The sequence below is a fragment of the Sturnus vulgaris genome, chromosome 11, assembly GCF_052056855.1.
Source record: "Sturnus vulgaris isolate bStuVul1 chromosome 11, bStuVul1.hap1, whole genome shotgun sequence".
NCBI classification, from domain to species: Eukaryota; Metazoa; Chordata; class Aves; order Passeriformes; family Sturnidae; genus Sturnus; species Sturnus vulgaris.
In genome coordinates, this window is record NC_142253.1 from 12,954,014 (window position 1) to 12,968,328 (window position 14,315).

At 38.8% G+C, this 14,315-nt stretch overlaps 1 protein-coding gene across 17 annotated transcripts in view; it reads left to right on the forward strand.

Annotated features, from left to right (window-relative positions):
• ERC2 (ELKS/RAB6-interacting/CAST family member 2) overlaps positions 1-5,275 on the forward strand; it is a 407,597-nt gene extending 402,322 nt beyond the window's left edge. For all 17 annotated transcript variants that reach the window (XR_015806058.1, XR_015806060.1, XR_015806062.1 and 14 more), the window contains one exon: positions 2,278-5,275. The gene's annotated coding sequence lies outside the window, so the exon portion shown is untranslated. The remainder of the gene's footprint in view (positions 1-2,277) is intronic.
• Positions 5,276-14,315: the final 9,040 nt, after the last annotated feature.

Here is a 14,315-nt window from a genome sequence, read left to right on the forward strand (position 1 = left end):
ACAATCTGAACAAATATTTGTGGGCTACTACACTTTTATACCTTCACATCCTTCTGCTGTTTTCATTGACTGGTATCTAATGGACTGACAGAGGTGCCAAACTCATAAGACATTAATTTCAGCTGCAGCACTGCTGAATTCAGGCCCAATGCATGTTACCAAACTTTATTTCTGTTTTAGAGGTTCAGTGACTTTTACCAAGTACAGCATTGAAGAAACAAATATAAATTTAATTTACTCAACCTCAGTTGGTATTTGACAGCAATATCCTTTTATATATTTATTTGACTTACTTGAGAAATACTTTGCATTTCCTGTGGTGAACAAGTTTTTGTTACACTTCCAATACATATATGGTTTCCTGATGAATGGGTGGGTTGATTAAGTGGGTGAAGTTTATTTGGGGGCTTTCATTCTGTAGTAAAACCCCAATGAAAATCTGAGGAGCAGGCTGGAGAGGGAGTGCATTTTGTACTTTGCTGCTATTCCTCAGATTGGACACTTTATTCTGGGTTCTTTTTATTTTTTTTCCTGAGCATAGAAGTGTTAATTGCAGAGGAACTTCAGCTTGTAAAATAGCAACTACATTGAAGATTTGCTGTGATTACGTTTTAGCTTAAAAAACCTAGGCACTATTGTGCTGCAGTTTCTGGAATGTGCTCTCCTCATTAATTTATAGGTGGGCTTCCTCTGCCTGAGTATCTCTTTGAATATGATTAAGAAATTCTCAGCACACAAAAGAATGGGAGCTATGCACAGCTCACCAAACGTAATGCATGCGCTGGCTTACAGTTTTCATAAAACGTTTGCAACGATTTTATGTGCCAGAACTAGTAACATGATCTACTTTAGGAACTCCCTGGCTTTCCAGCTCTGCAGAAGTCATTTTTAGACTGTTCAAGGGCCAGATCCAAAACTTGTTAAAGTCGGTGGGAACCTTTCCACATTTCAGTGGGCTTTGGATTAGTCCCTAAGTGTTTTAACCAGAAGAATTGTACCAACCTCTCACTGCAAAAGTAGAACTATTCATCTATGTTCATATGATATAAACTATTATGTGTGCTTTCCAGCAGGATGTGAACTTGAAAATAGAGATTTAAAATAATATGATAGTTTATTCTGTAAACAGTGTTTCACTTTACTCACAGAATAATTTATCAGATGAATATTAGTTTCTGAAATTTTAAAGGGGAATTTTAGTCAAGTATTTCTATTTGAAAACAACAACTTTTCAATTGTAGACAAAACCCTAAGCTTTGTATGGCAAATTCCTTTTCTAAAATGCGATGTTTTCAAAACTTTTGACGTTACATAAATGGAAGGGGAATAATGGAGAAACATAACGCATTTCAAATTTTCTAGAAACAAAGTCACTGGATAAATGAACAACTGCCCTCTAAAGGAATAATTTAATTCCTCCCACTCATCTGATAAACAGATAATGTGAATAAGACCAATTCACTGCTCTCTGCTCAAGAATACTGTGCTGTTTGCTTGAAGCACAGCTAAAGTAACAATAAAAATCATTGAGGCCTCACTCTAGTCACAATCAGACAGAGTCTCATCCCAAGCTGGTGGAAGGCAGAAGGTTCTCCCCACTGGCTGAGCTGTGCTGGCAGCAGCTCCCTGCTGTAGTCCCTGGGTTTCAGCAGTGCCAGCCAAGCCAGGCAGAGCACCTGTGATTAGTGGGTGTGTGGCTGAAAACCTCCTAACACACTGCTGTGTGTTCTGACTTCTGCAAATATGAGCTTCTTGTATCCATAAAACCTTTCTCCACTGTTCTGCAAATTCAAGTGAACTTAAAGTGCTTAAAATATGACAGGAAAAGGGTGCTTCAGTTTTGGAAGACTGGTAGAGGTATTACACATTCCCACCTGCCACGGAACTGAGTGGAAACAAACTAATGATTCCCTTGGTTCCCACAGAAAAATATTTAATTTATTAATAGCATTTCCCTTTCAAAGTTACTATGCTTATAGACAAGATCAGAAAACCCAGTGTTTACAGAATCACAAGCACAACAGAATTTGACATCTTAGGAATTTAAAATATTTCCCATTTAGGGGGAATAGTGTCATACAAATCAGCAATAAAACTACTTGCTACCCTATGAACGTAAGTGGGTTCAAATTGAATTTAAATGCCTTACTTAATCCTCAGCCCCTAGAAAAGCATTATCTCCACTCATACGTATGAGAATCTTGATTAGATGAGAACTAAGATGTTCTGGATGTTTCAGTCATGTTGTTAATTGGAATTTTTTTTCCCTTGTTACAGTTGTCAGAGGAACTAGTGAAAAAGGAAGAAAAAGCTGTAGCACTGGAAGGTAACAATGATAATCTATTGCATTGGATCTCCAAACATGACCATGATATCCTGGAGAAGATCACAGATGCAGAAAATGAGTGCTAAGGTTGATATCTAATGAAATGCTGCATTAATTAGCATTTTCTCCATTATTTCTTGTAGTCTATTAGGAAATCAGATACTTTGGAAAATAATGAAGGAGACTCAAGCAGAAATTATAAGATCTTCATTTCTGTCCTTAATGGGTCTTGTGAATTACTCTGTTTTTATAAAGAAACCATCTGTTCAGAATATAGTTGTTTCATGAAATTCAGTTAAACAGGTTATTTAGCTAATTTTTGGTAAACTAATATTGGTTTTAATAGGTAAGTCAGATTCCCTTAGATGTGGTATCTGCATTTGCTGATTTTACCTAGTCTATTCTAAAGTATCACTTCTATTGCACTAGATTATCAAAGAGGTATTAGTAAAATGCTATATAAGGGTGTTGGCATTAACTTTACCCCCAGTTAGATACAGGCTTTTCCAAAATATAAAAACTAAGCCTTTACCCTCCTCTGTTTTCTTTTATCTACCGATAAAATAATTTAAATTAAAAACAAACCAAAACCAAATATTGATACTATAACCGGTATTAAGCTCTGGGCCAGGTTGGAAACGAAATCAATTTTTGGTACTAATAACTGATGAAAAAGCTTAGTTTTATGAAAATATGGTGTGTGTCTCTGACAATGCATAGGACATCTAATTTGAACATAAATATATGATTATATACAAGATGTATCTATTCCTGGATGGTAAAAGCTTGAGGTGTATATAAATACATATGTGTGTATATATGGACATGTACACAAGGATGTATCAACCTTTTACCATCCAAATGCATACATGTTTTCAACAATGAAAGCTGGGACTCTAAAAGAAGAAAAAAACAAAAACAAAAACGAGATTGCTGTGAATACAGTATATGCACTAGGTCTCCTGTAAATGTGGAACTGTTTGTTATTCTCTACATTGAAAAACAGTCTCCAACATGGACCCCAATGAATCTTAGATGTTAAAGAAAGTACCAATGAACAAATAGCACTTGAAGGCTGTTTGTGTCAACAAAATGTGTCTAGCAAAATAAATTTAAAGCACATGCAAGGAAAAATAAAAATGTGAAGTCATTACATTCAGTGAGAGACTCTTAACTGACAGTCAGATCTCTACCACTTCTCAAGGAGAGGTTCCTTCTGACTCCTCAAACATTTTCAGTCAGTCTGGCAAACATGTGCAAATGTTTGGCTGTTTTGTTGAGGCATCTTTTTGTCCATGGAAGAAACACTTCCATGCTGATGGCAGTGGAAATAGAATATCTGCATTTTTAAAGGACAAACAATAAATTTAAGCATGGGTGGCCTTAATCCTTAGTAGTTTTTTTTGCTGCTGTTAAAAAAAAAAAAAAAGAAAAGAAAAAAAAAAGAAATTTAATGGATACTCCTAAAGTCTTGCACTGAATTTAGAAAATTTTTTTTTTGAACCTGTGGTGCGATTAACCCTAAACATCCTACATGAGCCATACATAGTAATCCCCTTAAAATAATTGTCTAGAGATGATATTTTATTTATTTGTACCATGATTCTCGGTGCAATCAAAGAGCAATTTATTTGAGCAGGATTCCTGCTGTATGTTACTCTCTTCAGTAAATAGAATAAAATGTATAGAATTAGCATAGCGTAGATAATCTCAATTTCATTCATGTTTAAAAAGTTTGTCCTTTAACTATCAATGGCATTTTAGATCTTTGTTTTTGAAACAGCAAAGCTTTTGGGAGTATATTTAGCACATATGACAAATGTTGCACTTGGAAACTCAGACAACAAAACTGGTTTCTCATGACAAATTTGTTGTCGCAGTAGGGGACAATCGTCTGTGTCTCTTACAATCAGGTCTTTACCTTAACTCTGCAACCGAATACTTGAAGTAGGATATAAACTAGGGGGAAATAGGGTCACAGATACAAAGCTGTATAGTTAGATATTTATATGTATGTGCCAATTTTGTCACAGATATTATTTTAGGGGCATTTTTGCTCCACTCATGTTGGTATGAATATTGATCTAAACTTTTATCAGGGCCTAAAAGTCAGCCCTTAAAGAGGAAAATTTTGTCTAACATTGAGGTTTTATTTCTTGCTTTGTTTTGTTGGTTTTGGGTTTTTTTTCTCCTTCTTTTCATTTCATGTGATATTCTATGATGTTTGGAGAAAATCTTTTCATATCCTAAAATAGAATCTCGGGGTTTACAATAAACACTGTGATGTTGGGAAATATTTTATTTAAGCAAAGTTTGGTAGGTTTTTTTTCCTCCCCTCTGAGTGTAATGAAGCAAACCAACTTTTGCTTAACATTTAAGATAAAGGTAATTATTTTAATGTGAGATCAGTCTTGTACTGCACAGTCTTTCTTTCATTTAAATGTACAGTATGAATTTTGTATTTAATGAATTTTGTGTATCCAGTATGCACGTACCTGCACATTGACTTTCATTTGAAAGTGGGTTTCAATTTACTTTTTAAACAGTGTTTATGAAAAGACCTCAGATGTGTTGACACAAACTATATCCGCAATGTTTCTTTTGTGTGTGTAGGGTGACGTTTGAATGTGATGTTCTGCAGCAATGGGTCAGTATCCCCTATTTACCTTAGATCCTCATTTGATAGTGCTTCTTGTAATAATTTTTTCAAGTGAGTGGCATGTTCTGGATTGTGATATTGATATATGGTTAAGGACATTGATATGAAACTAAGGAATTCCTAGAAATTACCAGTGGGCATGTATTAGACAGTCATTGTAATTTAATGTCTTGTAGAAGTGTAAAGTACCAAGGTATTTAGAGTTCATAACATTGTTATCATGTGTATGGGAAGTATTTAGTGTTGATCAGCTTGTTTATTTTCATCAAATAAACTTTTTCTTTCTGAAATCAGTGTTGTGTCATTAAAAGCAGGTTTAATGACTGTAGGAAAATGTGTGAGAGATGTTTTCCACATGGTAAATCTATCACACTCCTTATTTCTCTAATTGCTACCATTCAAAGTAATTTATCTTCCTGTTGTTACTATCACATAAACTGTTTAAAAAAGCATAAAAAAGAAAATGTCTTGTAGGCCCCACTCCCAGAAATACTTACGAGCAACTTTACTAAAGTGAGGAACTATTTTCTGGATTGGGCTCTTAGAGAGCAATATGCTTTTGAGTGAGTTTCTAAAACATAATATTCTTGTGTGACCCTGTGTAATTGCATAGAAAATTACATTTTGTTTATGTACTTTACTGACCAAAAGCCATAAGGTGTGAAATTCTCTGCACAGTCAGCTCCTTTTTCAGCTGCCTGGTAAGTGGTTCCCCTTTTCCATTATGTTCACTTTTTTTAGAAAAGGAACTTTTGTTGACCAGGAATTTCTTACCTCATAGAACTCCCTGGACCAGCTCAGGGCACTCGCAGCAGGAGAATAAAAGGTAAGTAAGTATGCATTTTACTTAGCTTGTTTAAAACCACACAGTCTCTTAGTTTTAAGCTCTGTTTCTTTACCTATAAATTCGTTTTCTTCGTAAGAGTACTATGCACTAACATAGGATATTAAGTTTCACTTTTAACTACAGCTAAATATACATTTATTGTGTATTCTACTTACGCCTGCTCAGCTTTGAGCTGCAATGGTACAAATTGAATAGCAGTAGCTTCTATCTATCTATTCTTTCCAGACCTGCACAGTTGTTTGGAGCAGCTTGTTCTGTGTTCTGTTGGTGTCTGTATCAGGGGCTGCCCGTCCCATTGGAGACACGTTTTTGATTCTATTTTCAATATTGATCACTTCCTGCTTCAAAGGCAGCTCCTGCTTCCCCAGCTGGTGACAGGACAGTGTGTGCCAACATGTCTTACTAAGGAGCTGGAGAGGACCACAGTGGATTTGGGGAAACTGTCAAAGGCACTTAAAGCCTATTTTCTGTAAGATGGTTTTCAGCAAGGATCTTTCCTCTGCAAAAAGCAGCTGTGAGGGCCCCAGGGGAAGGCAGGACTAGCATGTTTGTGTCTGTGGCTGCTGCAGAAGTGGGGAGCTCCCCAGAGGGCAACTCTGGGTGCAGGAACATCTCCACAAATGTTGAAGTTTGAGTTCATACAGTCAAGAGCTCCTCCAGCTCTGAGAGAGCCTGATTATGGATCAAGCTCTTCTGAGCTTGAGGTTTCCTCCTCAGAGAGGCTGTTTGTTCACTCCAGACTCGAGCCAGAGTAGTTCAAAGTTAGAGCAAGCAGTGGGGGATGCTCAGGGAATGAAGCGGTGTCAGCTTGCATTTCAAGCCAACACATCAGTTAAGACACGTTTTGAGAGTCCCAAACAGCTCCATGCCAGCACCAGTTGGACAAAGCTGAGCTCCTACTGCATCCCAGGTTGTTCACACTGTGCTCAAGGCCCAGGATTTGTTTCTGGAAGACCCTCACTAACCAGCACACACTGGGCCCTGCCCCATGCAGAAACCTGTCAGAAAGTACAGAACAGAGAAGGGCGTGTGTCACCTGTTGATATTCCTTCTCCAAACCACAAAACTTTTAATAATCAAAGTATTAAATCATTCTAAATAAAGCCAAGTCAGCTCTAAATAAGTAATACATTTCCCATTATGAAGTCAGTGGGAGCTCTGCACGTCGCCAGGGCATGATTTGACCCACAGATGAAAAGTACAGCTGATGAGGGGCTGCTGTGCAGATTTTCCTCCTGTGAGATTACAGTGATGTTATTTTATGCTCATAACTTTCCAAATAAGATACCTCTTTTTTAAATGAACCTTTTCAAACATGAAGCAGTCTCTGCCTTCATCACAAATAGTCCAGGGCACATTGTTTTGCTTTTGTATGAGGCTGGAGGCACTGGTGCCCACCCTTGATGGATGCAGTTGCAGAATCGAGGGCTAATTTTGTTTGGGTTTGCATTCCTCCCACTCTTTGCTCTTGAAAATTACTCTTTCTTCAGAATGAGACTGTTCTAACCCCAAATCTCCACAGATGCAGGGGAAAAGCAGGCACAAGGCCAGTGCATCCTAAAGACAATGCACTGTATCCCTTTGAAACATGTCCTTGAATTTGTGTTACAGACAGTTGTCTATTCCCATGAAGCTGCAAGTCTCAGGACAAGGAGAAGAACTTTGAACTCATCCAGTCTCAAATGGAGGCGAGTGTCCAACTTGAAAAAGGCCGTGCTTTTGGTCCTCACCCCAGCGAGGCCAGGAGACAGCAGATGTTCTGGCAGCTGCAGTGCCGTGCGCCCGGGGAGCTGGGCTGGAGGAGAGCAGCCAAGCTCCCTCCAGATGGAGCAGGCAGGGAAGAGGCGAGTGGGAGGCTGCACAAGGAAGTTTGATAGCTCCAGATAGCAATGGACTGATGATATGTGGCTCCAGAGCACCTAACCAGCTTCGCAGGGGCTGCACAAGAGAAATCAGCACCAATCCCCAGCTAACCTGACTTCAGGGAGAAGCCTTCTTGCCGTGGGAAAATCGATAGGGAGGAAATATCTGTGCAGAACACATGATAATGGAGCATGGTAACTACTTTTTATTTGAATGTAATTTGGACAAATGCATTACTCATGAGTGAGTTATCCAGGGCTTGCCAAATATGTGGTTAAACAGTTATTATAGCAAATTACACCATCATCTAAACACCTCTGTTTTGGCTCTCAGTTGTCTCCTTTTGCAATGAGGTCGTTTTTTTCTTCTTGATTATTTTGTCTAATATTGCTGCCTTTACTGTTTTGGTTACCATAGAAATAAATAATGACACAGACAACTACATGCATACAAGTGAATAAGAGCATTTTCTGAATATCATGAGTAGAACACCCTTGTTAATGAAGACCTCGATGGTTGCATAGTTCTTAACATAGTTCTCATGTCTATTGATTTGTGTCCTCATATGCATTTTATTACGGGCTTTATATTTCATTTTAAACCTCCAAAAATAAAGAAAAACAGCTGAAGTACATTGTTTTTTAAATGGCCAGATTTTGGTTAGAGGTTAACAAAGGCCAAAAGAGAACACAGATCTGCCCCCAAGCTCTTGCAGTTTTGTTTTGTTTTAATAAAAAGATCCTTATTACAATGCACAAAGGGTCACAAAAATGCGGCCATTACAGACCAGGAGTATTCCTTGTGCAGCTCTCCTGCCCTCTGCACCTTCCCCAGGCTTAGATCAACCAAATGTGTGAAGGCAGGACTGTTGTCACTCATGATAAGCACGTGCATTAAGGGGCTAATCCAAACTTTACTGAAGTGAAATGAAAGCCCATTGATTAAAAGTAAATTTCTGATTGTAACCCACTTTCTTCTTTCTGAAGCAAACGTGTACATTTACAGGAGCATGGGGCCAAACTGTTTCTTGTATATATCAAAATTCCAGCTAAATGTAAGTCAGATGAACGGCTGCCTGACTTTTTGAATGCTTTGTGATAAGAAAATAGATCTTAGATCTCATTAGTGAAGTTAATTTACAGTGTATTTTGTCTATAGTTGTCCTGACTGTGTACTTAGGCCAGCACTCAACTCCTACCAACACTTAACACAATCTTTCTTTATGGTGTCTTTACATTATGATCACTTATTTATCACTGAATTTGTTACAATTTAATGAATATCATTCGGTCCATTGGTTACTTTGCTATTGCTAAAGGTAAGTCTGCTATTACCTAGAGGAGTAAAATGCATTTTTTTTTTAGGCGTCTGTTTTCTAAAACAAATTCTGAGCAATCTTGCAGCTGGGGATACTACAGGAGAAAGAAGAGGCAAAATCCCCCACCATAATTATTAACTCCCAAGACTGTCCATGTAGCCAGTTTCTAGAGGATTTGTTCCAGTCCTGATGCCATTCACCATGTCAGAGTTGTTCTCTCTGAAGTTAAACAACCAGTCCCCATATCTGAAGGCTGAAGGTTGTAAATCTCCCTTGTGAATGTTGCCCATGACAGGGAAGGAAAGACTTGCATAATTACCACTTGTACTTCCTCAGAGAACATGAGCTCAAGTCTAAAGCAAGGAGTTTGGTCAATAAAACATCAGAGTCTGAAAACTACAGGAAAAGACCTGTCCAGCTCATATAATAAGAATTTTTTTCTTAGTTAAAAGAAAATTAATATTTCAGAGGAAGTCTTCCTCAGACCTGATTATTTTGCAGATATTCTTAATTTTTCTTCAAGGTTACCATCAGTTAATGTAATTTGTAGCTAAATTAACTGAAATGTCTTACAATCTTTGTTCTCTGTGAAGCATAGCAGACTGGATATAGTTATTCTGCTAAAAGAGAGAGAACCATTTACTAAGCTGACTATAAATGTTATTATATTCACTAGTGTCTGTGAAACAGGTTACAAGTTTAAAATCAGGAAGCAGGAGAATCACCTTGTTCCCACGCTACTGGAATCAGAAGGAATTACTCTCAGTCCTTCTCCAGTGAGTGAGGGATATCAGTGCTTGGTATTTGGGGCTATAATTGGTCAGACAGCTTACAGAAGAATACAAGTACTCATGTGAGCAAATTTTTACAGGACTTAAAGCCTGAAATCAATTATAAATGCATTTGGGTTAATGTGAATGCTCGTGGTCATACTGGTACCTTTTCACAGCACTCCTTGTCCACATCTGTTCTCTGCATAGGTCACAGGGAAAGATCTGGCTTAAAATGTTTATGCATTGCTGCTCCTCTCCACTGCTTTTTCTACTTCCTGCACTGCTTTGCACATTTCTTAACTCTAAATTCCCTCACACAGAAGTTCCATATGCAGTCTTTGAAAGCTTCTTCATGAAGGAACCCTGTGATTCTTCAGTGCTTTGCCATCTTCTCTGGGGGTGCAGAGAGAGCTTGGCATGAGGCACCTAAGGTAGGACTGACTGAAATCAAGCACATGCTTCAGACTTGGATTACCCATGTGCCCTGTGCAGTATGAAACACCCTCCTCCCTTTGATTGCTGTGGGATTTGAATAGAATCAGTATCTGGCACAACAGAGACTGAAATACAATAAAAAATTATAAGACTTTCTTGATGTAGATTACACTGCCATCATCAATGTCCTAAGGAATCAGGCAAACCAGGAAATATCAAAATTGGCTGTCTAGAAATGTTTTTTTCAGAATTTCCCTGCCTAGTTTCGGTCAATTATTTTTCCCTCTCAATTCTGAAATTCCAAATACAAATTGTGATGCATGCAGATTCGGGAAACTCTGAGGGATTAGAGAGAAATTGCATTGGAGGAGCATTTCCTGCAACTGGTTTGGTTGGCCTTGCCACCAGAGCAAGTTTGGAGAAGAATTTAGATTACTCGCCAACACAGATACTAAACTGCAGCCTGGAAATAAAGTAAATATATTTGAATTGAGTAATTTATATGAAAGGAACGGTGCCTTGATGTGTGATAGCCCAGTACTTCCAGGAAGGTCAAGCACCAGAGGAATGAGACAAATTTTAAAATTCAGATGTTTTTATTTTTCTAAATTTCTTCCTATTTGCATATTCATTTCAAAGCCACTGCTTTAGACTGTGTTATAAACAAAATGGCAATTGAAGAGATAGTTTTGATGTGATGCACATCCTACTTGCACCGCAGGAATGAAGATGAAAAGGACACATCTTTTGAATGCCACATCTTAGTACGGTTTTGTAATTATGCTACACAGACAATATTAACAATTCTTATTAAATACAGGATATCATCTTGAAATGAATACCAGACTTTTAGGAAGGGCTTTGTTACAAACATTTCAAAAATCTGATTTTACTTTGAGTTAGCTTTCAAAATCCAGTCCAGATATATGTAAAGAATATAGAACGTAAATATATTTTCTAAAGTACTACAGTATGTGAAATTTATAAATTGTTACATGCTTTCCTTTCCTAATGCAGCTGTGTGAAGCTTAGTCTCAGATCAGATAGAATCTTTTAGATAAATCATTTATGACTAGATGACTTCTTATCCAAAAGTCAAATATGTGATCATTTACAGAGGTCACTGGCTGTATTCTGCTCTGTGTTCCATAATCAGCTGAAATAAACCCCAAAAGTCCCTCCTGAATGTATGCTCACAGGGTCACAGTATAATAAAATACTGCTCAAATTGTGTTTCAGACAAGGAATGCTTTCCCCAAAAGTGCTCTGGTCTCAGGGACAGGACTGTCAATATGCATTGCAGTGCAAATGGCAAGTATAAAGTCCAGCATTTGGAAGGGGAGTGCCCTGCCCACTTAGTGGCAAAAAGCCCTGCTGTGACACACGTTTAACTATTTAAGTGACTTTTACAATGTATATTCTATACTCTTTTTACAGAGGCAAGCTGGGACTTACAACTAAGGCACCTTTTTGACACAGAGGAAAAATACAAAGAAAATACTGAAAATCTTGGGAATATTTTCTGAACAAATACAAGCCGATAATGTGGGGTAGTGAAGAAATGCTATCAGATTCTATGGAAATATCCTCAGAATATCTTAGCCGTGATAATGCTGCCCCCACAATAACATCATAACTCTATTAAAAAAAAAAAAAAAAAAAAAAAAAAAAAAGGTTGTAGAAATACAACTAACTGATCATGAAAATGCAATAAATAAAACCTTGGAGAAGGGAATGAGGTTTGGCTTTCCCCTGAAGTTCACTACAAGAAGCTGGGGATCAATCAGTACATTCACCTCTGTAAGCTCCCCTGTATGCCTCAGATAATCTGGAAGGAAGTGTTTTATGAAAATATTGGCAAAACAACCGACTAAATATGGAAAAAATGCAAAATTTGCAACCTGTAATAAAGACTGTTAGATAAACTGAAGTGCAATGATTATTATCAAGCAATTAAGTGGCTGCTCCTGTAGCTGTTCCTTTGCTTGGCTGCTTTGTTTAAAGTGAGTCACCACTCTGCTTTGAATTATAGGTTATTAGTGGCTGGGTGGAAGAAATGCTGCCACCACGACAGGTGCCAGCAGGGCAGGGCTGGGCAATTACCATCACACTGGGCACTAATGAGTACCTGTCACACTCTCCCAGTGTACAGCTACTTGATGGAAATGCTTACAGTGTTCTGTACCATTATAAAGGAGAGATCACCTTCCATCCCCGTGGGACTGCCAGCCCCAGGAGCTGCTCAGATGCTGTTTCTCTGCCTTTGGGTGAAGAAGCAGAACAAGAGGAGTCACACACACACAGGCCATGGACTTTGACACCAGCACCTGGAGAGGCTGGAGGGCAGTGAAGGCCTCAACTCATCCCCTGTGTTGGCAGGTCCTGCCTGGAAGGACAATGCACTGTTCACCACTGTGGTCCTTGGTTCTCCCAAGATTATACTATAAACACATCTTGTCAGGCCACACCTCGAAAAGTGACACTCTACAGGCTCTAAAGAGCAGAAGAGAATAAGAGGTGGTTGGTAATAAACCAATTTCCAACTTTCCAAGTTACTGATTTTAGCAGGAGAACCAAGTGCCATGTGCCCTTTTCACCAGTTCTGTATAGAATCTTAGTACATATTCCTCAGCCTGGTCTCATGTCTACTGTCAGTGTATCCTTATGTCCTTCACTGTGGGCAAACATTCACACTGTCAGTGACATTTTCAAAAATCTTCACAATTTTTATTTAAATTGTGGAAAATAATGTAGAGCTAAAATAGTACCTTGATCATGAAAAATAAAGACAATAATATCACCAGGGCAACAAGTCACAAGGTTTGCCTGATCAAGTACTTAAAATGAAGAGCTCAAAAGTAATCTTAACCTTAAATATCTTTTAAAATAATGCCATATTCTAAATAAACTGGAAGACTCAAGGTCAATTGACAGACTACTATGGAGATTGGAAGGGTTAAATTTATCAGATGTTTTGCTCATGGTGCCTAGATTAATAGCTATCTTCAGAATGATATTGGCTTTAGCAGTCATGGACAAATACACATTGGCTTAGCTGTTATGACATATCTTTAGTCCTAAGGAAATGATGAATTAGGTAAGTACTCTTTAAGATAAGTGTCATATAGGGGCTAACCAAGATCCCTTCTCTCACTCTTAAACACACTTTACTGATGACATGTGTGTGTACATATCCTAAAGAAATCCTTGGAGATATTTCAGGTGAGAGCTTCAAACAACATCCACCTACATTCCTCCTTGAGCTATGCGGAATCTGAGGATCTAATATTGCTACAATTATAAACTCCAGCCTAATCTTCTAATCTCCTTGGAGGTAAGGAGTGCTATTCAGGAGTGGGTGTGGCCCCAGGCAACCACACATGGCTGTGACCACGTCAGGGGTGGGTGTCCATGCCTATAGAAAGGGGCTATGGAGCCCTTTCCTCTCTTCTCCTTCTTCCCAGTTCATGGTCTGCTCCTTTGCTGTCAATAAAATCTCCTGAGAATCCTGTTACCTGCAGTTCATGAGTGCAGCACAGCAATCACATCAAAACCATGAAAATATGCCAGGAAAATGGGATTTAAAAGCCTCCTAAGGTAGGAGTCCTACCTCCTAAGGTCCAAGGTTCACAGAGCAGAGATCCCGGAGTGATCCCTCACCTCCACAGCTGCTGCTGGGCTGCTCCTCTGGTCCTTTGTGTCTGCACTTGGGAACTGAAGCACAGCAGGACTGGCTGTTCCACAGGAGGGATGCAGAGGGGCTGTGGAGAAGAGCCTTGTGCTGTCCTTGTCCCACTGTCTGCCATGCTGCCCCCTCTGCAGCCGTGGCCTTCCATGTGCCACCTCCTGTGCAGCTCTCTGAGAGGAGCCAGGACACCTCGCTGGGCTGGAGTTAGTGTGACAAAACTCCCTGCCTGATCACCTCTGGAAAATGAGGTCTCTGTGTACCTTGTGTGTGTGTATTGGGGAGAGTTATGTTCAGGGCACTCAGAAGAAACATGTAAGAGCCCTCCAGAGTTTATGGGAGGTGCCTTTGGCCTCAGTGAAAGAAGGAACTGGTAGCATTAGGAGAGGGTAAGTACTCTGTTGTTAAG